Here is a 9,823-nt window from a genome sequence, read left to right on the forward strand (position 1 = left end):
CACCCTTGGCTATGGAAGATGAAGGGCAAATAAATGAAGGATGATGGTCATAATCCTCGTGCGAGTCTTCGCCATCAACTCCCACCTATCCGCCATGTGCTCTATGACTCTCTCCCTTCTCATTCCCCTACCCCATGCTCCCCATTTCATCCCCTTATTCTCTAAATAAAGCTTGAGGTTTTGTGAGTATGTTTTCTTGCAATGTTTTGCCCATGTGAGGTGTGCGGAATCGCCACCTAGTCTTGTGTTTTGGAGTGAGCTTGTGTATGTGTGAAGGGTGTGCGGATTCGCCATCCTTTTGTGGTGCCTAAGTACTAAGGCGCTATACTCCCTCCCTCACTCTCTCTCTCTCTCTCTCTCTCTCTCTCTCTCTCTCTCTCTCACTTGATCTCATTCCCTTTCCTCTTCATCATTACTCCCAAGCATCCATCTCTCTTGGATGAAAACTTTGTTATGGTGGTGTGTTGTTTGCGTCCTAGCCGCTGAAGCTAGGTGGTGCCCCCTGTTTACGTTACCATGACAGGCTCGAGGCATGCCATTCGGTCCCCGGTGTTTTAGAGGCCGTCGGGGTTCGGGGTTCGCTTTGCTCCCGTCACTAGGTGTGTAGGCATTTGTAAAAATGTTTTTGTGGAGGCCTTTGGCATTAAGAAGGCAGTGGATTTCTATGTCATGTCTACCAAAGGAAATGGTTACCCATTTATCCTAGGGAGACCATGGCTAATGAAAATGCGAGCTTTGCAGGATTGGGAGAGTGGAAAGCTAATTTGCAGGAACGACAATCATAAGAAGGTTGTCTTTGACATGAAGGAGCAACGCCAAGAGGAGCTCCATGAAGAATCATCTCAAAGTGAGATGGAAGAAGGTTGGACCGATAGCACTTCAGAAGAAGAAAGTAGCGGCAGCATTAGTGAAGAGGAGTCTTCCATCCAAGTCATGGGGGTAAGGTTTAAGCCAAGCAACCAAGAGACCTCTTGTCAAGGCTTGGAGGAGGTAGGTCCTCAAGAGAATGAAGGTGTTTAAGATGAAGGGATGCTGGAAGGTATGCTATCAACAACACTTACAAAGGATGAAAGAGAGGAGTTCAAATGTGTGCTAAGGAAGTTTCCTAGGCTTTTTGCTAAAGACTACACCGACGTGCGTGGGGTAGATGTTGTTCAACACAAGATTGAGTTAAAGCCTGAGGCCACACCTAAAGCTCAGAAGCTACGAAGGCTAGGAGTTATAAAGGAACAAGCTCTACTCAAGGAGGTAAGAAAGCTTCTAGCAGCAGGTTTCATTTATCCAGTGGAGAATTCAGAGTGGGTCTCTCCTGTTGTTGTCACTCCTAAGAAAAATGGGAAGTGGAGGGTGTGTGTGGATTACCGTCCCCTCAATGAGGCAACAAAAAGAGATCACTTTCCCCTCCCATTCCAGGATGAGATACTAAATGAGGTAGCTGGTCATGAGAAGTACATTGTGTGCGATGGTTACTCAGGTAACTTTCAAATAGGGATTGCATTGGAGGATCAATTGAAAAAAACCTTTATCACTCCTTGGGGTTGTTATGCTTTTAGAGTCATGCCATTTGGTATGACAAATGCTCCTGCAACATTCCAACGTTTCATGAATATGGTGTTTCAAGCATTCTTTGGAAAGTCAATTAGGGTGTTCATTGATGATTTCTGTATTTATAGCTCAAAATCATTGCATCTACAAAGGGTAGAAGAAGGTTTAAAGAAGCTCTACGACATGGGAGGTCAACTCAACCCCGACAAGTGCCATATAGGTGAGGATGAAGTAATCTTGCTTGGTCATAAAGTTTCTTACAAAGGCATTGAAGTGGATCCTTCAAAGGCAAAGGCTCTTATTGAGCTACCATCACCCAAGAGTCTTAAGGAGGTCATCTCATTCATTCAAAAGGTGAATTATATGTCACGCTTCATTCACTTAGCCTCGGAGTTACTTCACCCTTTGCAAAAGTTGACACAACAAGTAGAATTTGCATGGTCTGATGAGCTTGAAGAGTATTTTTGTAACATTAAAGTCATTTTGTCAGAGCTACCAACACTCATGCCTCCTTGTTGGAAGTACACATTCTTTGTTAGCTCTAGTGTTGGAAGGGAAACAATTGGTGCTGTGTTGCTACAACAAGATCCCCACAGTACAAGGATGCGACCCATCTACTTCGCTAGTAGGGTCATGAATGCTTTGGAGAGAGACTACACAGAAGCAGAACTCATGATGCTTTCTCTCATGTTTGCGGTGATAAAGTTTAGATCCTACCTGCTACCAAAACCTTTTGTAATTCTCACTGCAGAAAATTTGTTCCCTTGGGTGTCATCTCAAATGAATCTTAGTACTAGGATCTCAAAGTGGATTATGGAGTTGCAAGAGTTCCAATACTCTTTCAAGGTAGAAGATAGTGTGCGTGCACAATTGGCAGGGATTCTCACTTATAGGGTGCATGAAAAGGAGATTAAGGTGCCTGAAGTAAGGACCCTACCATTGCCACCACAAAAAAGTATTCCTAATGCTTTTACCTTGTTCTTTGATGGAGCTTTTCGTCGAGCCACAGGAAAAGCAGGGGGAGGGCTAGTGTTGCTCAACCCAAGTGGAGAGGTGGTCATGAAAGAGAAGTTCAATCTACCAAGTTCAGCTAGCAACAATGAAGCAGAATATGACACACTACTTCATGGTTTAAAAATATGCATTGGCCATGGTATACAACGTCTCATGGTAAAAGGGGATGCACTTCTCATTGTGAAGCAGATTTTAGGCATTTGGGCATGTAAAAATGAAAGACTAAGGGCCAAAGTTCATACCATCCGTAGTCTATTTAATCAATTTGAGGAGGTGCAATTATATGATATTCCTAGGAAACAAAATGAATATGCTAATTTACTTGCACAACAAGCCGTTGCATGTGTAAAGAAAGAATTGCAGGTCATCATGGTGGCAACAACTGTCAAGCAACCGAGATACCAGGGATTGGAGTCATTGACTCCCATTATTAGCTACATTTTGGAGGGCGAGTTTCCAGAAGACTTCACGAAGGCTCAGAAGAGGAGACTCATGAAGAAGGCAAGCGCATATCTCTTCCTAGAAGGCTCCCTCTATCAAAGAGGGAAGGATAAAGTGTGCAGAAGAGTACCAACTATCGCGGAAATTCCAGCCATTCTAAAAGGTTTGCATGAAGAGGCATGTGGTGGTCATTTTGCCCAAGAATTAACTGTGAAGAAGATTTTGCTTTCGGGGTATGTTTGGCCAAGTTTGCATGTGGATGTTCAACATTGGTGTAAAAGCTGTCACACTTGTCAGATAATTGAAAATAGAAGGTTGGTGCATGGCCCGAGGCAAATAGTGCTTGCAAATGGACCCTTTGAAAAGTGGGGCATTGATGCTATGGGTCCTCTGCCTAGGACAAAAAATGGTAAACTCTACATTCTAGTGGTTGTAGACTATATGACTAGGTGGGTGGAAGCACAAAGTGTGGCAAAGGTAAATGAGAGGACAGTGAGCAAATTCTTCTACACTCACATTTGTTGTAGATTTGGCACACCTTTGGAGATTGTTTCCGATAATGGTCCAGGGTTTAGAAAGGGATTTCTCACAGAAGTCTGTGAAGAACTTCACATTCTACATCGTCACAGTACACCCTACTATCCCCAATCAAATGGTTTGGTAGAAAAAGCTAATGGTGTCATTGCAGGCATCATTAGAAAGATGGTGAAAAACAAGACAAAGTTGTGGGATGACTTCTTGGATGGTGCCTTGTGGGCGTATCGAACCACATATAGGGAAGCCACGGAGTTCACACCATTTCACTTGGTCTATGGTCAAGAGGCTTTACAGCCAATTGAGCTAAACATTCCAACAATGCGACTTCATGGCAAATCAGCGCAAGATGATCAAGAAGCATGGATGGATCGACTTCTTACCTTAGCTGAGCTTGAGTGGAAAAGAGAAGCAGCATGCGAGTGCTATAAGAGCAAAACCACACAGACAAAGGAGAAGCTTGACAAGAAACTGAAGGACAAAGGCATCAATGAAGGAGATCTTGTGCTAAGGTATGACAATCGACTCGATAATCGTTTTGATGCCAAATTTGAAACAAGATGGCAGGGGCCATACATAGTCAAGAAGGCTTTCAATTCAAGTTACTATCAGCTTATGGACTTGAATGGGAAAGAGCACTCCAGGAAGGTAAACAGCTATCGCTTGAAGCCTAACTTGAGTCGCCTTCTACCAAAGGAACTACCAGAGCAAAAGGCAACTATCCCATGTAAGTATTGTTCCATGAAGCATGAGTGTAACACAAACCAAAATTCCAAGGGGCCAAACAATGAAGATCTTGTCAAGGACTCTGAATTTTTCCCATATCTCCTTACTGAAATAAAAAACCCTCAATTAGCTAGTCATTGGGCTAGTTGAGCCAAAAAATATATATATTGAAAAAATATAAGTATATTATGGCCCATGCGTATGTAAATATTTCTTTGTATATAGGGCCTAAATAAAAGATTTTTTCATAATTATTTTGGTATTTATTTAAATATTTCTACCTAGGTGTGTGTTATTTATGCTCTTACATTGCCTCACCATTACCACAAGTTTTCTTACCACTTTTCATACTCTTTATTCCATATAGAAATATTTTCATGTAAGTTTCTCTTATATTTGGTGTAACTCCACCCCAACAAAAATCCAAAAAAACTAGTTTTATTTATGTGTATATTTTTTCACTATTGTGATTTTTCCCTTCCTACATCTATTTTGTTTTTTTTCTAAAAAATTAGAACACCAAAAATATTTATCTTTTTATGGTAGCCTCATAATGAGAGAGATTTCTGTTGACCCCTTTATATTTTTTCCACTTATATTATTTATATTTGACATGTACATATTTTTTTAGACCCCTCAATATTTGATTTTCTTAGTTGTACTATTCACTTATATCATGATCTCAACAATATCTTCAATTATAGACCTACCAAATAAGGTCAAGGGTAGGTGGCATGCATACATGCACTATGGAGGGCTCACTCTTGGAGGTATTCAAAAGAATCATCCAAAGAAGGACCCCACACTGGGACCTTGTGCAGTGGAAAAAAACGGTCGGTTTTGCTGAATTTTTAAAGTTTACTTGCTCTCCGAATTTGAAAAAGTGATACAAACAAAAGTTGTAGCTCGTGGGCTGAACTTTTTCCTCATATTTTTTCATATTTTTTTGATCTACGAACTGTGAGCTATGATTTTATTAGTGGACCCCAGTTTTGCCATGCTATGCAGCCACACTCTGTCTTCCACTTTATCATTTTCCTCTTTCACACACACTTCTCCACTCATCATCCCCACCTCTCTCACCACTCCTCTCTGCACCCTACTCACCTTCTCCTCAACCTTGAAGAATAAGAGAAACCACGGTGAACTCATACCTCCCACACACAATTCCATTCCAAAATTGACCACCTAGTCTCATTTTTCCTCCTCCAAATTACCCATATCTATCAAAAAAACCACAAAATTCAGCCTCTTCTCTTAAAAGACAGCATCATGGTGGTTGATTACTCAGCTTCAATTACCTTGTTTCTCAAGGAAGGTCAAGAGTGGAGAAAAAATGTACCTTCAAAGCTAGTGGACCGTCAACAAGCGTCAAAATTGGCCCTACTCAAAACACTTGGAGCATCAACCTTGTAAGAAATCCACCTTTTCTTACCTCTTAAGAGTTTTTCTTCCTTATTTGTATCCTACATGGATACTCCCATTGTAAATATCCAATTCCATTTGTAAATTAATACTAACTCTACTAACACTAACCCACTATGAAAAGTCCTATCACCTCCATTTCTCTCCTGTCTCTTTCTCCACCAACTTCTTGATAATTCCAAGCAAAAGAAATTAGATAAATTGCTGAAAATCTAACCCAACCATGGTTAGAGGAGTAACCCTAGCCTTCAAAATTGCTATAAAAGGAGGGTGTAGCTAGCACAAAAAGGGGGGAGAAGAAAGAGCACTATGCTATAACTTGAGAAGCCAAGCTCAACCTCTTGAGAAGGAGCTCTTGAGTGGAATCTCATTGGCATTAGGCATGTGTATGTGTTGTATTAGGGGTGATTAGCAAGGGAACTCTATGCCATTGTAAGAGAGAGTGATCATTCAATTGAGAGTAGGAAATCTATCATTTCTTCTACTAGTGTAAGCCCAACATTTGCTGAATCAAGGAGGGTGAATTTGGACTAAGCATGGATACCTTGTCTCGCTTCCAACGTGAAGTCATGGACAATAATGATGTGTAAGTGTCTTGGTGTTTTATTTAAGTTCTTGATAGCTTGTCTCCGGGTATTGTTATCAATTTAGCCATAAATCCCACATGCTGTAAGAGGGCAACAGGGTGGAGAGGACTCCCCTGGCCTTAAGACAGTGATTGGGGTGGTTTTTTTTCTTGTGATGTGTTGTGGTGTAATTTACTCAGGCTATGTTGAACAAATACTAATCTCACTTTGATTGGTCATGACAGATTTTTAAGAAGGCATTAGTGCAACAAGCACCCCCTTCCCCCTTCTCTCTCTTTCTTACATTTATATATTTATGTTTGCTTGATCATTAACGATACACTTCAAAGCAGCCCGAGCACCATCTCTCTCTCTCTCTCTCTCTCTCTCTCTCTCTCTCTCTCTCTCTCTCTCTCTCTCTCTCTCTCTCTCTCTCTCTCTCTCTCTCTCGTGTTTTAGTGTGTGAGAGTGTTCCATTGGTGTTAGGGTTAGTGTAAATTCCTTGCTTGTTTGTGGGTTGCTCTAACGATTCTCCTCTTTTGCGTCCTAGTTCACTCTTAAACTAGGTGGTGCCCCTTGTGTAGTTGGGATTTGGCTGTGGGTTTGTTGTTTTGGTTTGTGTTGTGTTGTGCCCCAGCCCCATTGAGCAGCACGGGAGCCTTGAAGGGTGTCTAGAGGTTGCTCTTCTTGTTGCCCGCCCCGGACCGGGTCAGTACTTACATCCTCAAACTTATGTTGTTTTAAAAAGCAATTGCTTGGGAAAAATAGTATTGTCTCTATCTAGCATTATTTTTGACTTCATCACATTTATATATGTTGTGGATTATATTTAAGTCTAAAATTATTGTTGTCTCTATTCTGCATGATTTTTTACTTTATCGCATGTTTATATGCTGTGGATTATTTGACTCTGATCACATGCGTTGCGAGCATATTTGACTCTAATGGCATGAGTTGTGAAATGGTGATTTTATTTGTTTACATTTTTTTCGTCGTTATGCCCTCTCGGTCTCTCTCTCTCTCTCTCTCTCTCTCTCTCTCTCTCTCTCTTTCTCTGCGTAGTGATATACAGCTCTATGATTTTTCTTTCTCTCTCTAGAAGAGAAGTCACTCTCTCTCTCTCTCTCAAGGATTTATGATCTCTTCTTCCAATGGTAACTCGCATAAATACTATCTCTGTAGAATTTATACTTTCTCTCTCCATCAACCACATATATATGGAGTTTTATGACGATTGAAAATTACATTAAATAGATACTTTATGCTATGACACATATTTGGTTTAAAAAAATCTAAAGATTGCTAAAATTGTCAAAAAAACTTGAAATGAAAAACTCGCAAATGTTAAATCCCCGTCCGAAAGGAGCTAGCCCTCGGCAACTCTGGTATGTTAGACCTACTCCTCTACTGTCTATAATTAACCACTTCGAGCCGTGGGTGTAGATACTTAAGAGCCAATTTTCAAAGACTAAGAGGAGTGGCAACTAAGGTTTTGAATTGCCAAAGAATACACTAAGTACATACATAAATTTTGTTAACATGGCTGACAATAATCAAGAGAGTAGAATGAACATTGATAGCTTTGATTTTGCACATGAAGGTGCTAGTGATTGAAATATTGGGAAAGAGCTTGTATGTTGACAACAATGTGGTGAGTCGATGTATGCCGATAGAAGATCAATAAACAAGATTGATGGGATTGTTCATCAGTTGAGTCCTTGAGGCATGTAAGTATGGAGCTGAACCGTCATAAGGCCACCAATTTGTGAATCTAGGTCATTACATCATTGGGGTGAATGCTATTGTCTACAACCATAGCAAGGGTTTGCTGGCATTTGCACATTTGCAAAAGCAGACTTTTTCCCGTTTCCACATAGTACTCAACAACATGAGCTCGTGTGCCTCAACATTCACCATGACCAGACATTGCAAAAATCCTTGTTAAGCCAAGAGCGTCCTTGCGTCAACCAAGTAGGGCATCTTTGATAATAAATATGCTCCAAGAGATTGGATCAACAAATAGCAGCACCATATGCAACATGCAAGTAGCCACATTCACCATACCCATTAGCACCATATGCAACACATGGTTGCCACATTTGGCATATGACATGTCAAAGAAAACATTATGCCTCAACCCTTCTCTATGAGCCCAGTTGACGAAGTTACCTCACCCATGTAAAGTTTTTGGAGCAATGCCACATGGCTTAAAGGTGCTTAATGCAAAAATCAGCCATATTCGGCAATATGTGTGTCAGTCCATTCATTCCAAGATGAGAAATTAAAAGTTCAGGCACATCTGACTGCATATATGGCATCTGAAGCACAGCAAGGAAGACATGTCTATGATCAGCCCTTGACTAGGAATGTGGTCGTGCATTTTTGGAGCCCGAAAAGAAGGGGAATTGGCGGCTTAAGTTGGACAAGAATATCCCCAACAGTTCATCACATTTGAAGACCAGACAAATTATGTATCTTCACATAACATTGTGTCCAATGAGCACGATATGTATGAGCATTGAAATGAGCTTAATGTTGACACTACTTCAAAGAAGCTGGATGAAGACTCTGTTGTGGACAAGGTTCTAGAAGCAAACAAAGATGGTTTGCAAGACCAGGTTCAAGACGACACATGTCATGGGGGATCTGAAAGTGCAATAGAACCTTACAATGAGGAGAGTAGACATGCTTGCAAAGGATTGGGTATTTTAAAGCATACCATAGGGTTTGATTGTCTAGAGACGCCTATCATATGCTATAAAGATAGAGGGTGTGATGATGTTTCGTTGCAAATTAATGTGAGATCCAGGAGGTTGCAGCTCATGTTAAATGAAGAAGGATGTAATCTCAACTATAAGTTTGGGAAGTTTCTTATAACTCCTTTTGATCCAGGTGGAGCTCAATGCAAGAGTAAGCTACATGAGCAATTTGATGGTTTGTGGTTGAATGCAGCACGAGCTTATAACCGTATGGCAGATGTGGACAAAATGAAGCAGATCTTTATGTATTCCTGGAAAGGACTCAACCTGAGCTATATGATGTTGTTGGCAGCGTTATAGTTGATGCTCATGCTTTCGCTTTTGTTGCCCACTCTCACATGGTATCAAACACTGAGGTTCTTCTCCTAATCCAGAAATTAGGATCGCTTCCCCTTGGTCGTTGTGTTTTCTGCAAACAACCAGCGTTTTCACCTCTCAGGCTGCATTTTTTGTGCTATGGAGCTAGATCAGCCATGCTTCTCCCATCTCTCTCATCCCAAAAGGGAATTCCCTAGATGAACCCTAATATTTTGTTCTTGGCGGCCAACACACAAGCCTTGCCTAATCTACACCTTTACGTTAACTCTTAGTCCTTGCGTTAATCGCATATGAGCACCAGTTCGACGAAAGGATGCTTGTTCTAGAGCACGTGAAGGAGGACCCGCAATTGGAGAGCGGAAAAGCATGGAGAACAAGATCTTAGGGCTGGAGGGGGATGTGAGCTTTCTACCTTTGATCTTACCTTTGACTTCCCAACTTTGCATATGGTGCATTGCTGGCCCGTACCCTCTTCAGATGACACTGTTCCGAGCC

At 41.2% G+C, this 9,823-nt stretch overlaps 1 pseudogene; it reads left to right on the plus strand.

Annotated features, from left to right (window-relative positions):
* The first annotated feature begins 8,471 nt into the window (after positions 1 to 8,471).
* LOC147458227 (uncharacterized) lies at positions 8,472 to 9,310 on the plus strand (annotated as a pseudogene).
* The last annotated feature ends 513 nt before the right edge of the window (positions 9,311 to 9,823 follow it).

This window comes from Adiantum capillus-veneris, chromosome 5 (assembly GCF_014529385.1).
Source record: "Adiantum capillus-veneris isolate H3 chromosome 5, ASM1452938v2, whole genome shotgun sequence".
Lineage (NCBI taxonomy): Eukaryota > Viridiplantae > Streptophyta > Polypodiopsida > Polypodiales > Pteridaceae > Adiantum > Adiantum capillus-veneris.